The sequence below is a fragment of the Aricia agestis genome, chromosome 10 (genome assembly GCF_905147365.1).
Source record: "Aricia agestis chromosome 10, ilAriAges1.1, whole genome shotgun sequence".
Lineage (NCBI taxonomy): Eukaryota > Metazoa > Arthropoda > Insecta > Lepidoptera > Lycaenidae > Aricia > Aricia agestis.
This window is the reverse complement of record NC_056415.1, coordinates 12,392,058-12,407,572: the sequence shown is the minus strand read 5'-3', so window position 1 is coordinate 12,407,572 and position 15,515 is coordinate 12,392,058. Positions and strand designations below refer to the sequence as shown.

Sequence of the window (15,515 nt, the reverse complement as noted above, 5' to 3'; positions counted from 1 at the left end):
CCCCCGAAACCCCCTATATATACTTACTTAATTTCATGAAAATCGTTGGAGCCCATTCCGAGATTCCAATTAGATATAAGATAAGGATCACGCACATGAACCTCAGATGTTATACAGAACTCTTCCACGACTCTACTTTTCTAATGCAAAAAAAATGAGCGTGCTCGTTTGCCCGAAAGTGACCGAGACTTGGCTGGAGCACAACCATGCCGCAGAAATATTTTTAAATTCGAATTTCGACCATTCAACGCCATCTGTCACAGAACAAATGAAACAAAAGATTACTTGGCGCTCCATCTATCGGTTTAAATTTGCTATTCTTTTACGACTTACGAGTTTTGTAACAGATGTCGCTGCATGCCATGAAAATATCTAACTTATTTTCTAAAAATAACGCTAGAGTTCGTGTCGTACGCTATATTTAGTTTTTAGACATTTGACAAAAAAGATGGCAACGATTGCTGACTGCTGTCCAGAGGATTTATTGCGAAAATGGCGCATTATGTGATATTTCCACATAATTTATTTATTATAAGTGAAAATATGTGCAGTGCAGTTTTGTGATAGTGTGTTTAAATACATAAATGACAGTGTCTGAAGTGTGTAAATAGAACTTCACCTTTCTACAGGATATTGGATTACATATAAAATAAAGGTATTTAGCTCCTCCTACGCTTATTTTAAGTATTTTGTGATTCAGTCGATTTTCAGTGATGACATCTACGTCTGTATCAGCCCCTGAAAGGGTTAAATAATGTAAATATTACATAATAATGTATACAAATAGTAGCTATCAATATCTCATGCGAATGAATTACTTATTTAATATAAACAATTCTTAGAATCGTACGTGCTTTCGATAGCGACATGCAGAGGACTCATGGTCGCTAAATTTATTAGAACCCATTCGAAGCTTACATGACATCAGCAGGCAATACCTACTGCTGTAAACATGAACAGTATGATTCACCCACCACCCATCACCTGCAAACTTTATGATTCTTTCAATCTTTATAAATTCCCATAAAATCTTAGATTTAAAATAAGTAACAGCCTTTTAATAGATTTTAAATTAATCCAGCTGTTAGTAGGTTTTATAACCATTTTTTTTTGTTACTGTTATAAAGCCATCTGTTTTTCTTATAAGAATTTATTTCCAAATAAATATGAAACTTGTTTGTTTTCGTTCTACATGTTTGACAAATTTAGTAAAAGAGTAAATATCTTTGGTGAGTAGACCAAAGGTAACTTATTATTTTCGGTCTCGCCAAAGTCAACCTAAAAAGCAATAAATTATTGAATACATTTAAATAAACATTTTAAACTTTCGGGTGCATTATAATTAAAACTTTTTAATCTGGACTTACCGCGACTTATTCATTTTGTAGCATACTACTAGAATAAGTCGCGTTAAGCCTGGATTAAAAAGTTTTAATTACATTTAAATTATTTAAATTCACTTTACCAATTGTGAATTATTACAATGTTTGTTTTTATGTCAAAAAAAGTTGGTTAACACCAATCACTGTGCCACAGAACTTAAGAACCCAGTTTTTAATCTGGTAAAAATGAATTTAAAATATTTATTATTTATTAGATGACCCATTGAAAGTATCAATTCCCTGCTAATATAATACTAAAATTAGCCAAATCCGGTCAGCCATTCTCAATTCAGTTTAAAGGTAATTATTATCATCAGTAAAAGAAATAAAAAAGTAATTACACAAGGTAAATACTTTAAGTCTAGACACCACTGGCTAGACAGTATAATTAAGCAGTAGACTGTAGAGATAAGCGTTCTAACTTCTAATATCATGCTAGCAGTTAATCTGGTAGTTAATTTAAATCAATTACTGTTACATAGGAGATATTTTATTTTATTATTAGCCTTTATTCAGAAAAACAATACATATTTTATTTTACATACATTGCAAAATATTCAAATTAATTATTATTCAGTAGTGCGGTCTCTGTTTCTGTGTGCCTCTTGGCAAAGGCTTCCCCCAACAGCTTCCCCTCACTTCTCTGACATGCCACTCTAGTCCACAAATTGCCAGCCATTTGTACTATTTCATCTTCCCATCTTTTTAGAGGTCTACCCTTTTTTCTTTTTGCCCCTCTGGGATACCAAGACGTTATTATTTTTGTCCATTTCTGGCCCTCTCAAAACATGTCCTGCCCTCTTCCATTTCAGTTTTTTTGTTTTATATGTTACATCAGTCACACCTGTCATTTTTCTTAACTCCTTGTTTTCTATTTTGTCATAAAGTTAATATACCTAGCGGAATAGAGCAACAATCTCGAGCTGTCAAACGTAATCAAAATTGGTTTTCATCTGTGTGAAAAATATGTGTACGTATACACTTACACAAGCATGATTGAACATGAATTCTATGAGATTAAATTGTCAACGTGCAGCACGTGCCGACTGGACGTCAAAAAAGAGTGCTGCTGTCATGTATCACACGTCTCTTTTTACCACGCAGTGTTACTGATAGTGACATCTCTCTTGCTCAGGCCTTTGTTTCTCTATTCCGCTAGGTATATTAACTTTATGTATTTTGTCTATCCTTTTCTTTCCAATCATACTGCTCTCCATAGCCCTCTGCCCAACTTCCAGCATATTATGAGCTTTTTTTAGTGCCCAAGTTTGGCACCCATATGTTAGAATGGGTAGAATGCATGTATTAAATAGTTTTCTTTTGGTGCCCATGTTTATACTTTTGCATTTTACTATTTCTTTAAAGGATCAGAATCATTTCCAGGCATTGCCAATTCTTTTTTGTATTTCTTTGGTTGTTGTATCATATATTGAGATGAGTTGTCCTAGGTATACATATTCTGTAACATATTCGATCACATTGTTATCTATAGTAATTAATAATTATGTTAGTTGTACTACCATTGGTCATAACTTTTGTTTTTAGGAGGTTCATTGACAGTCCGACTTCTGTATTTACTGTGTTGAGTTCTTCAAGCATGCGTTGCATTTGACTATGAGATGTGGCAAAGATTATAATGTCATCTGCAAACCTTAGATGTGTCAGTTTTTCGCCGTTAATATTGAGGCCCAGGTCATTCAAGTCGAGTTTTCGGTACGCTTCTTCGAGCACAGCCGAGAACAATTTAGGCGATAGTGGGTCTCCTTGCCTCACTCCTCTTCGTATTTTTATTTCTTCGCCTTCTTTTACTAGTTTTATTTTTGCAGTAGTTCCTGTGTATATAATATTTTTAATAAGTCTAATATATTTATACTCTACACCTTGGATGTTCAATGTCAATGTATGATCTATAGCGTCGAACGCTTTGCAATAATCCACAAAGCAGAAGTAGTAGGTTGTTGTATTCCTTGCATCTTTCTGCTACCTGATTGACCACATGTACGTGATCTATCGTTGAAAACGTACTTCTGAAGCCTGCCTGTTCTCTAGGCTGATTTTCATCTAAAGTTCTGGTGATTCTTCGTAATATAATTCTTGAAAATAATTTATATATGCTGGACATCAAACTGATAGGCCTGTAGTTCCCAATATCATCTCTATTGCCTTTTTTGTATAGCAGTGTTATTGTTGAAACTTTCCATTGGAGTGGTATTTCTTCTGATCTTACTATTTCGTTAAAAACTTTGGTTAGTACTGGTACGACAAGATCTTTATTTTCGTTTAGTACTTCATTGCGTATAGAGTCTGGACCAGGTGCTTTGTATTTTTTCTGAGTGGTTATTGCTTTCTCAACTTCCCGTTGGATGATGCAGGGCACCTCACTTGTGTCTAGTAGTTCGACGTCCACATGTGGTGTTTGTTTGGAGTACAGACAGTAGGAGATATTACTGCAATGTTATCACGGTAAAGGCAGCACCAGCACAGACAGTAAACAAAAAGTTTTGTACAATATTTAACTCAACAATCCCCAAGCGGCAGACGGCTGCCGCATAACAATTGAAAATCTATCGGTGGAGGTGTTAATAAATAATAATAAAAAATTTACCTATGCATCCTTAGATTACCTATCTAAGGAAGGTATAATACAATATTATATATATATACTTTTAGAGAAATTGATTTATGTTATTAAGTCGGGGTACTGTTAATTCTACGTTAGTCCATCTGTTGCCTGATCTTGACATAACCCAATCAAATAATGTTAATTATCCAACGTAAGTATTTAATTTCTCTCAGGGTAAATTGGTCCTTAGGCCTCCTATGGTCCATTGCACTGAGTCCCAGAGAGAGCCGTGATGCACATGATGCTCCTGCACATTGCGGCCCCCGTGTGGACTTTTCTAGGCCACCCTGCGTCACGACCTAGAAAAGCCTGCATGTTTTGATGAGTCTGCGAAGCGCAGACAACCGTAATTTGTAAGGTTGCGGTGGGTTGATCGTGCCTATAACTATGCCTAAACGGGGAGTGGAGCACCATGGGGTTTTAGTGGGTACTTTCTCGGAGACTCCCACATACCCCGGCTGATGTCCCCAATCCGCCCGGGATGCGCAAAGCATTTCCCCGTGTAAAAAAAAGCCTCCTATGGTAAAATACATGTAAAATAACTCAGTGTAAACCATGTAAACTGTAACTTTTGAATTATTGCATCTGGCTCCATATAATGGCCTATGATTCCAATAAATGTTAATATATTGTGATTTGTGAATATTCAGAAAGTAACTATTAATTATTTCGTATTTAATGGGTAGACTAGATTCTGTTGGGAAAAAAAACTTAAAAACGTTTTAACTAAACCTTTTATATAAATATATAAATATATAAATATTAAATGAAACACTTACACAAAAAAGTAAATAAGGAATTAATTTGTAAAGTATTGAAGCGCGTAATTACAAACAGCGTTCAACGATCGCAAAATTGCTTTATAAAAATATTTACTCAAGTTTCCGTCGTATACGTAATATACTGCCCATATGCGTGTCTAGTCGTATAATAGACCTGATAATTCGATTTTAATCACTTTTACACTATGGCAAGATAAATCATTTACATTAGGCACATTGCTAAAATATAGCTTTGGTTATGGCATAAAAGGAGTTGTTTATGTACATTGTACACTATCGCCAAAATGGCTTGATTCATTTTATAATTTACATATTTTTAGGGTTTCGTACCCAAAGGGAAAAAACGGGACCCTATTACGACTTCGATGTCTGTCTGTCCGTCTGTCTGTCTCCAGGCTGTATCTCAAGAACCGCAACAGGTAGATTTCTGAAATTTTCACAGATTGTGTACATGTCTGTTGCCGCTATAACAACAATAATAATATTTATATTTAAAGTACTAACTAAAAACAAAATAAACTAAATATTTAAGGGAGGCTCCCATACATCAAACGTAATTTTTTGCTATTTTTTGGTCGATATCAATAATGGCTGAAGATAGGCATACTTGAAATGTTTACAAAATAAAATACTCAGTTTTATTGATCCTATAATAATTAACAATAAAATTTAAATAAAATAAATAATTAAGGGGATACATACAGTACAAAAATATACATTTTTACCTATTTTTTGCTCTACATATAATGGTATGAAACCCTTCGTTTAACATACTATATTATTTAGACTCAATTTGATGTAAGTAAAAGTTTTAAGTCCCTTTTAAGGAAATAGGATACTTTTATGTACGATTCAGCGCGATATATTCCTGCTCGAGCGAAGTTGCCAGCTGCATCTAGTCACCCATAAACTCATTTTGTTAATGTAATCCATGTTTCGGAACTCTACAAACAATAGACAATAGTAAACAATTACAAACAAAGTTCTAGACATGCACAAGGAAAATAATAACGTGTTGTCAATGTTGTGTAAATGTCGCTTGCCAAAAGACTGTTGTTGTTACTTGTTGCTAATTAGTAATTACAATATGTTTTAACCTATACTACAAAAAGGTACAACGTTTACCACGTTGTACCTTTTGTCTAAAACGTTGCAGCTTCTTCGTGTACACAAACAGAACTGCCGGAATCATACACTTTTCTACTCTTAAAATGTAGACTGTTCCGTGTTCGACTATATTAATATGTATTTTAATTGTCTGTATCACATTCTTTAAAATCACTTCAGTAACATCCGAGCCTATCCGCAACTTCGCTGTGATATTTCGGTGTCTACTTTCGAGAAACTATAATCCTGATAACATTTAAAACTTTCGCGTTGCATTATAATGAAACTTTTTAATCGGGACTTAACGCGACTTATTTAAGTAGTAATGCTACTACGAGTACATACTTTTTCTCGACGTATCGGCCGTCTTGCAACGGCCGTGGTCACGAGGGGACTCCAGGGGACAAAAGTATGTACTCGTAGTAGCATTACTACTTAAATAAGTCGCGTTAAGTCCCGATTAAAAAGTTTCAACTATAATCCTGGGTCAAAGCACTCAAATGGACATATATTATAAAACACTCATACCAAAAGTTTAAGCGTGAACAGTTATCCATAATCCAACAAACAGACCGGACTGTTAGACAAACAGAAACACATTTGTAAAATGCAGATTTTAAGTTGAAACACAATATTACGTGGATCATGAAAAGAAACAATCAAGTTGAACAACATTCTTGAGTTAAACTTGAAAAATAAAACAGAAAATAATGTCGTCTCCTCTACTCTTAATCCACTGACAACAATAAAACTAGTCGCTTTTTTGTACTAAATTAAAAATGTTTAATTTTACGCAAATCTAAAAATAAGGCATACCAAATGACGAATTCGACGCTCACTTTATAACCGTACCCTGTCGTCATTGTGATATTACTGAAAAATGGAAATTTTACAGACGGTCGCATACAGTACAGACACCTTGGTCAACTGAGCTGCAGTAATAAGTTAGTAGTAATATTTAACAACCGTAATACGACTGTGAATAAGGCAGTCAATCTTACACTTCCACGCACAGTAACTCCGGAACGAACCGTCGTCAGCAGTATTTTTGGAGCAATACGATCTGCAAACCTTCAAGACGCATCTTAAACGCACCTGCAACTCTTATTCGATGTATGATTTGAAAAAATATATATTGTCTTGAAAAATTAAAATTCTTAGCTGCTAGAATAGCCTGCCCGTTTTAAGCCACATTGGACACGTTTCCATAGCCCTGCGATGGATAGATGCACCTCGTCCCAAGCTACAAGTTCCAACTCTTTACGCTTTCTTGAAAATCAGGCCGTTAAAACGATTGCAGCACGTTTAATAATTTTATGCTTTGATTACACCTACCGAGTAGAGTGGCGAGACAGTACTGTACCGCGCGGCTTCGCCTGCATAATTTAGGAATTTCACGGAAACCGTACATTTTTGTCCCTTCACGTGGTCTATTCTTCGTGTGTGCCAAATAACATTGCTCCGATAATAAGCAATTTCAAATAATTACCCCCGTTTTTTTCCACATTTTCCTCTATCTCTTCGCTCCTATTAGTCTTAGCGTGATAAAATATAGCCTTCCTCGATAAATGGGCTATCTAACACTGAAAGAATTTTTCAAATCGGACCTACAGTTCCTGAGATTAGCGCGTTCAAACAAACAAACTCTTCCCAATATTATATTCCCAATTATAATATTAGTATAAATATTATAGTAGGTATAGATGAAGTAATACCAAGTGTAGCAGATTTGCTATGCTAATCATTTCAAAATTATTATTTATTAGACAGTAAAATCCATTCAGTAATAACTAATAAGTCATCTAAATTCTCTCTCTCTAGAGTCTAGACTCTAGACCCAGGAGGGGCTCAAACACGGCTCTGCTCATCTCTGAGCTACGTGACCGCGGAGAGCTAGTTCCCGAAAAGTTAATATTATTCGTAAATTAGAAACCGTTTTATCCCGTCGGAAAATATATACAAATGCTTTCTCAAATATATACGTCATTAAATGGTAGATTCTATCATTTTGGGAGTGGTCAAAAGGCAATAATGTTATTTGCTATGATAATCATTATTTTGCAAAGTTGACTCTTAATTTCTCAGACTTTACACTATGCGCTTCAAATCTAAGAAGAAGTACTTAAATTAATTACAAAAATCAAACATAATTTTGCTAATGCACAATCAAAATGTGGCCCAAACCTATGGGCTACCAAAATCTCCTATGGGAGATTTATTAATTAAATATTTTATATTAGACACGTTTGAGTACACATAATGATAATTTAGTAAATAATAATTAATCATGAAAAAGACTGAGTCGATGGCTCAATTTGGTAAATTTCCGTGCCAATTCTTACATTGAAATTGTTACGCGGGATGCAATTTCGCACGGTGCACGGTGGTATTTCGAATGCAAAATTACAAAATTTTGTGTATTTTATTTGTAACATCAGCTTAAATTTTTAACACGATGTTTTCTTTGTAGCTGTCCACTACAGTCAACAACTCTCGAGTAGATCTTGGCTCGGAGTTTGCAAACGTAACGGATCCCAACTATCAGTGTTCCGCATGCCCAATTTTAAAAATACATCACATAGATGATAGATCGTATCCCAGAGATAAAAGATAATAAAATACTGCGCTAGTCTCTACTACACAGCAATAAATATGACTTACAATCATGATTTAGGGTAAACTCTTTATTGAGTCAGCGGCATGGAATTATATTCTATTTTTGTTTCGTCCATCCGAACCGAGTTCTGGCTCTGCCAATTTATAAAATTTTATAGCAGAAATATGCACAACTGCGTCAGTACTCACTACCCAGTCAGCCATTTCAGCTTTATGATTGTACACGAAACTCTTATTTAAAAAACATACTTAACATTTAAGTTGATAATGTTTTTTTTTTCTATTTTTTTAAAGCCTTGCCTCCTTAACGAATGAGGTTTTTTATGGCTACGAAATGGAGTGTTTTCGAAATGGCTCTTATATCTTCACGCACCAACCCCACGAAAGGGTTCACCGGTGAGGAACCTTGCCCAGGACTTTGCCCCTCTACATGAAAATTAGTTTTCGAAATAATGTGAACTCAAGTTTAAATATTTTGTATTAATAAAGGTTACAGGGTCCTTAAAGTTCAGTTATTTTTGTATCAAATTGACCTTTGTGGTGACATTAACATACTTATCGTGAAAGGATTCATAGCAGACGAAGTGTAAATTACGATTAAATCGATCCCGATATCCGCAAATGATCTCCCAACCGACCAAAGCCTAAACCAACAACATGCCATCATATCAAAGGATTTGTAACATATCTATGCTAGTAAGCTCTATACTTACACAGGCGCTGCAGTAGACAGATTTTGTTATGTGCCAATGCTCCTTAAAACTCCTACTATCAAATAAAAACCCCATTTGCGTGCCTGTGATTCGTGTCAAACTCCACACTAGGAGTCGCGCTAAGCTGATAGTAATTATTCGTAGGCATGCATTTGCGATTGTTTAAATTAGCATGTATTTACATGTGCCTGAAGTTCCGAACGTTCAAGTGAACGAATTAGCTACAAAACAAAAACAACTTATCTTGTGTATCAAAATATAATATGCATCATAGTGAGATAAGGGGACACTTTTAGAGGGTGCAAATGTTATTTCTAACTCAAAAAATAGTCACCCCTAAAACCCACCCTTATAATTCCAAGTCGCTTTTCTTCCACCCCACAGTGATTGAAAATTCTAAAAAAAATCATGCTAGTATATTTATAGATCCTACATACGATGGTAATATTTTCAACTTGCGGACTCACCCCTAAAACTTACCCTTAAAATTCAAAGTCGATTTTCTCCCACACCACAGTGATTGAAAATTCTAAAAAAATTCATGCTAGTATACTTATAGATCCTTCATACGATGGTAATATTTTCAACTTGCGGACTCACCCCTAAAACTTACCCTTAAAATTCAAAGTCGATTTTCTCCCATACCACAGTGATTGTAAATTCTAAAAAAATTCATGCTAGTATACTTATAGATCCTACATACGATGGTAATATTTTCAACTTGCGGACTCACCCCTAAAACTTACCCTTAAAATTCAAAGTCGATTTTCTCCCATACCACAGTGATTGAAAATTCTGAAAAAATTCATGCTAGTATACTTATAGATCCTACATACGATGGTAATATTTTCAACTTGCGGACTCACCCCTAAAACTTACCCTTAAAATTCAAAGTCGATTTTCTCCCACACCACAGTGATTGAAAATTCTAAAAAAATTCATGATAGTATACTTATAGATCCTTCATACGATGGTAATATTTTCAACTTGCGGACTCACCCCTAAAACTTACCCTTAAAATTGAAAGTCGATTTTCTCCCATGCCACAGTGATTGAAAATTCTGAAAAAATTCATGCTAGTATACTTATAGATCCTACATACGATGGTAATATTTTCAACTTGCGGACTCACCCCTAAAACTTATCCTTAAAATTCAAAGTCGATTTTCTCCCACACCACAGTGATTGGAAATTCTAAAAAAATTCATGCTAGTATACTTATAGATCCTTCATACGATGGTAATATTTTCAACTTGCGGACTCACCCCTAAAACTTACCCTTCAAATTGAAAGTCGATTTTCTCCCATACCACAGTGATTGAAAATTCTGAAAAAATTCATGCTAGTATACTTATAGATCCTACATACGATGGTAATATTTTCAACTTGCGGACTCACCCCTAAAACTTACCCTTAAAATTCAAAGTCGATTTTCTCCCATACCACAGTGATTGAAAATTCTGAAAAAATTCATGCTAGTATACTTATAGATCCTACATACGATGGTAATATTTTCAACTTGCGGACTCACCCCTAAAACTTATCCTTAAAATTCAAAGTCGATTTTCTCCCACACCACAGTGATTGGAAATTCTAAAAAAATTCATGCTAGTATACTTATAGATCCTTCATACGATGGTAATATTTTCAACTTGCGGACTCACCCCTAAAACTTACCCTTCAAATTGAAAGTCGATTTTCTCCCATACCACAGTGATTGAAAATTCTGAAAAAATTTATGCTAGTATACTTATAGATCCTACATACGATGGTAATATTTTCAACTTGCGGACTCACCCCTAAAACTTACCCTTAAAATTCAAAGTCGATTTTCTCCCACACCACAGTGATTGAAAATTCTGAAAAAATTCATGCTAGTATACTTGTAGATCCTACATACGTTGGTAATATTTTCAACTTGCGGACTCACCCCTAAAACTTACCCTTAAAATTCAAAGTCGTTTTTCTCCCACAACACAGTGATTGAAAATTCTAAAAAAATTCATGCTAGTATACTTATAGATCCTAAGTAAGGGTAAGTATTTTTAATACCGAAATTGGGTAGGTATTAATTTTTTTAGTTTATGGTAGACTTTTACATGGAACTGCCCTGTTAAACTGAACTATAAGGCATCTATTATTTAAACTTATATTATTACTTCCAATGAAATAAAATACGAAAAAGAGGACTGATAAATGTATACTTACCGAATGACACAGAGATCCTTTAGCAATCGATGAAAACGACACACCGTCGATGTTTTCTATATCTTTAATTAGTGTAGCTATTACTTCTGCGAGAGAAACTTTTTTTGCTGTGGGTTTATGCATTTTAAATAAATTAAACCAAGAAAAAAACCACAATGTCTCGAAATATCTCAAAGCGTTACGTCACAGATGGTCGAGCTTGAATGTAGTTGTGGAAAGTTCCATAAATTTTGAATTCAAATCATAAATTCGAAATTCAAAAATTCGAAAACGGCCCGAACCAAGCGGCGCGGCGTGTTTCCGGCCGGCAACACCGAGTGTGAACCAATCAGTGAGGCCCATTCACTGCAGGACTGCCGTGCAGTCCTGCCGTGAATGGGCCTTTTAACACGCCGCGCCGCTTGGTTCGGGCCGTTTTCGAATTTTTGAATTTCGAATTTATGATTTGAATTCAAAATTTATGGAACTTTCCACGACTACATTCAAGCTCGACCATCTGTGACGTAACGCTTTTATATTTTCAATCACTGTGTTGTGGGAGAAAATCGACTTTGAATTTTAAGGGTAAGTTTTAGGGGTGAGTCCGCAAGTTGAAAATATGACCATGGTATGTAGAATCTATAAGTTTACTAGCATGAATTTTTTTAGAATTTTCAATCATTGTGGTGTGGGAGAAAATCGACTATGAATTTTAATGGTAAGTTTTAGGGGTGAGTCCGCAAGTTGAAAATATTACCATCGTATGTAGGATTTATAAGCAGACTAGCATGAATTTTTTTTAGAATTTTCAATCACTGTGTTGTGGGAGAAAATTGACTTTGAATTTTAAGGGTAAGTTTTAGGGGTGAGTCCGCAAGTTGAAAATATTACCATCGTATGAAGGATCTATAAGTATACTAGCATGAATTTTTTTAGAATTTTCAATCACTGTGGTGTGGGAGAAAATCGACTTTGAATTTTAAGGGTAAGTTTTAGGGGTGAGTCCGCAAGTTGAAAATATTACCATCGTATGTAGGATCTATAAATATACTAGCATGATTTTTTTTAGAATTTTCAATCACTGTGGGGTGGAAGAAAAGCGACTTGGAATTATAAGGGTGGGTTTTAGGGGTGACTATTTTTTGAGTTAGAAATAACATTTGCACCCTCTAAAAGTGTCCCCTTATCTCACTATGATGCATATTATATTTTGATACACAAGATAAGTTGTTTTTGTTTTGTAGCTAATTCGTTCACTTGAACGTTCGGAACTTCAGGCACATGTATTTACAGCGTTCTGCAACCAGAGCGTACGAAAAACGAGTTGATTGTACCCTGTCCGTGTTAGTAGGATTCGTAGGCGAACTAAGTGCGAATAGTTGATTGGAGGTTATTCAACTGCTTGGACAGAAATAGCATAGCTCCGTGCACCTCCGATGACGTCTGCAGGGCTACTTCCGGGCTCGGGCTTCCGGGAGGCGCGTGCCCTTATGTCAATCGTTGGATAATGTTTTGGATGTCGATCCGACCTTACCGACCACGTGTTACACATCTCTGCACCTAGATTCAGTGGCTTTGCTTACGCTAAAAACATGTAAGCTCCCAAGTATTCACTTTCTAAAAAGGATTCTGTATCACAACATTAAGCCCCATAAAAATTATGATAGCAGTCGTATAAAACAGTAATTTCTGTCTCCATTTGCTCCACGCAAGGAGCGTACGACCCATAAACCTTTATAGTCTGTACCTGTCTGTGCACGTGACGGGCTGGTGGCATATCCTTTGCGTTATAGATTATTGTAATAAAAAAAAACCGGCGGCGGCGCGGCTGAGGCGCCCGAGGTTCCCGGTCGGGCGGTATTTATAGAGGCGCCGAGACGTCGGCCTCTCACTATCTCACTTGTTAATTGGCTACTTGTGGCGCATTTTTCTGGACGCGAGCGCTCGGACGTCAATGCCATTGAAAAGGCCGCTGGCGACCGATTAACGTTAAATGTAAACAGTGATAGACGATGGGAGGAGTATCAATGGTAACATGTATGATCGTCGAAACCTATAAAATGTCTCTCTTAAGAGGCCCATTCACTGCAGGACTGCCGTGAATGGGCCTTTTTAAGCCCTCTGGTTAAAAAGCTCTAAGTACGCTATCTTTGTTTTAACTATTTTATACCAGTTCTACAAATTGTTTCTTTAATTTCAAATTTTAAATAATAATATAGCTATAAATATGCACTATCACAATGGATTTTCTGATGATATTAACTTTCTTAGTAAGGAATCATTTTTAGGGTTCGTAGTCAACAAGGAACCGTCATCCGTCATAAGTTAATATATATATGATAGTTTCTACTTTCTAGATTATAAGACCTACAAAGCTGTTTTTCGGTATGAATAGGTACACTTATTAATGATGCCGAGTGCCGACAGAATGGTAATATATAAAATCTTATATATTTTTTATGGTACCTCCCCTAATTCACCAACTCATCATGCGGGGATGATTTTTTTCAACGTCCACCCCACCGTGTACCCTACACGGATACCGTGTAACCTCTACCGTGATATACATTTGTGAAATATGAAGTTTTAAAGTGGAAAATCGTTAGAGTCCATGTATTTATATATATATATATATATATATATATATATATATATATATATATATATATATATATATATATATATATATATAGGTATATATATATATATATATATATATAGGTATATATATATATATATATATATATATATATATATATATATATATATATATATATATATATATATATATATATATATATATATATATATATATATAATTTTTTTTCATGAAAGGGTTTCGGGTGCGATAAATCGATCTAACTAGGAATCCTTTTCAGAAAATGTCTTTTTATTCGTGTTTTATCGATAATCGATAAACTGAAAAATATGACTCTTCCTGACATCTAACTTCTAAAGTAATGATAATTCTAAAAAAAATATATGATGTACATTACTATAAAAACTACCAACCAAAATTAGTTGGAACGAGATCTAGCAAGTAGTTTTTTTTATACGTCGTAAATGGCAAACCTTAATTTAACTCTCATTAAGTCAACTGAAATATAGAAATAAATCGAAAATCTTTTGATTTCATAGAAATAAACCTTATTGCTGCTACGGAACCCTTCATGGGCGAGTCCAACTCGCACTTGGCCGCTTTTTAGTTTTCACCTCGTTTGAATTCGTCAGTCATCACACAGCAGACACGAGCTGGTAGTCACAGATAGATTAATTAATCTTGAGTAATACTATACAAACCTAAGATTCACTCTGTCCAATTAAAAAGCAATTAAAGTAATTACGTATCTTCAAGTTTCAAGATTAAGGAACAATTTGAATTTGCATAACAAGTTATCTCTTATTTGGAAGTAAAAAAACAATTTCTTTTATTTTTATTTACACATGCGCCATAAAGTGGTTTATTATAATAAGGTAAAAACTTAGCTTAACTGCATGAACTCGTTTGAGTTAAGAAAAAAAATCGGTAAAAGCGAAATACTTTTATTTTCATAAACTAGATCATATTATCATAGATAATATGATCCAGCCCTACTAGGCAAGTGGCAAGCGATTATCTGATGCACTTGCCTCTAGGCCCAGTTGCGCCAACATTTATTTATCGCTCGGGGACCGCACATTTTTCGGTGATTAAAAGTATCCTATCCTATGTCCTTTCTCGGGACTCCAAAGTATCCCCATGCCCAGCAAAATCGGTTCAGCTGTTACGACAGACACACTTTCGCATTTGTAAACGTATTCAGAATGGATTGTTGATCTAGAATAATCTTATACAACCTTGAATATGTTTGCTTCCAGCAAAAACAGCTTCATATTCCTTCATTTGGTAGTAAGAAATAATATTCAGGAGGTGCGCCCAATTCGGTATTTCGATAGCTACGTCCTACTTGTATTACAATACAATGGTTTTATTTTATAGCTCATAAAATTGTATTCGCGTCGTAAAGCTAAACTTTGGCTGTACAATCGCTTGCCAAAATGAGGTAAAAATCCTTAGCCTATCTGCGTCATTGGCTCCATCGTAGTATTTCTAATTTTGGATAAT

General features: G+C 35.0%; 1 protein-coding gene across 8 annotated transcripts in view; it reads left to right on the top strand.

Moving 5' to 3' along the window:
- The first annotated feature begins 440 nt into the window (after positions 1 to 440).
- Positions 441 to 15,515, top strand: part of LOC121731000 (serine/threonine-protein kinase MARK2) — a 52,448-nt gene continuing 37,373 nt past the window's right edge. For all 8 annotated transcript variants that reach the window (XM_042120283.1, XM_042120285.1, XM_042120284.1 and 5 more), the window contains exon 1: positions 441 to 655. The gene's annotated coding sequence lies outside the window, so the exon portion shown is untranslated. The remainder of the gene's footprint in view (positions 656 to 15,515) is intronic.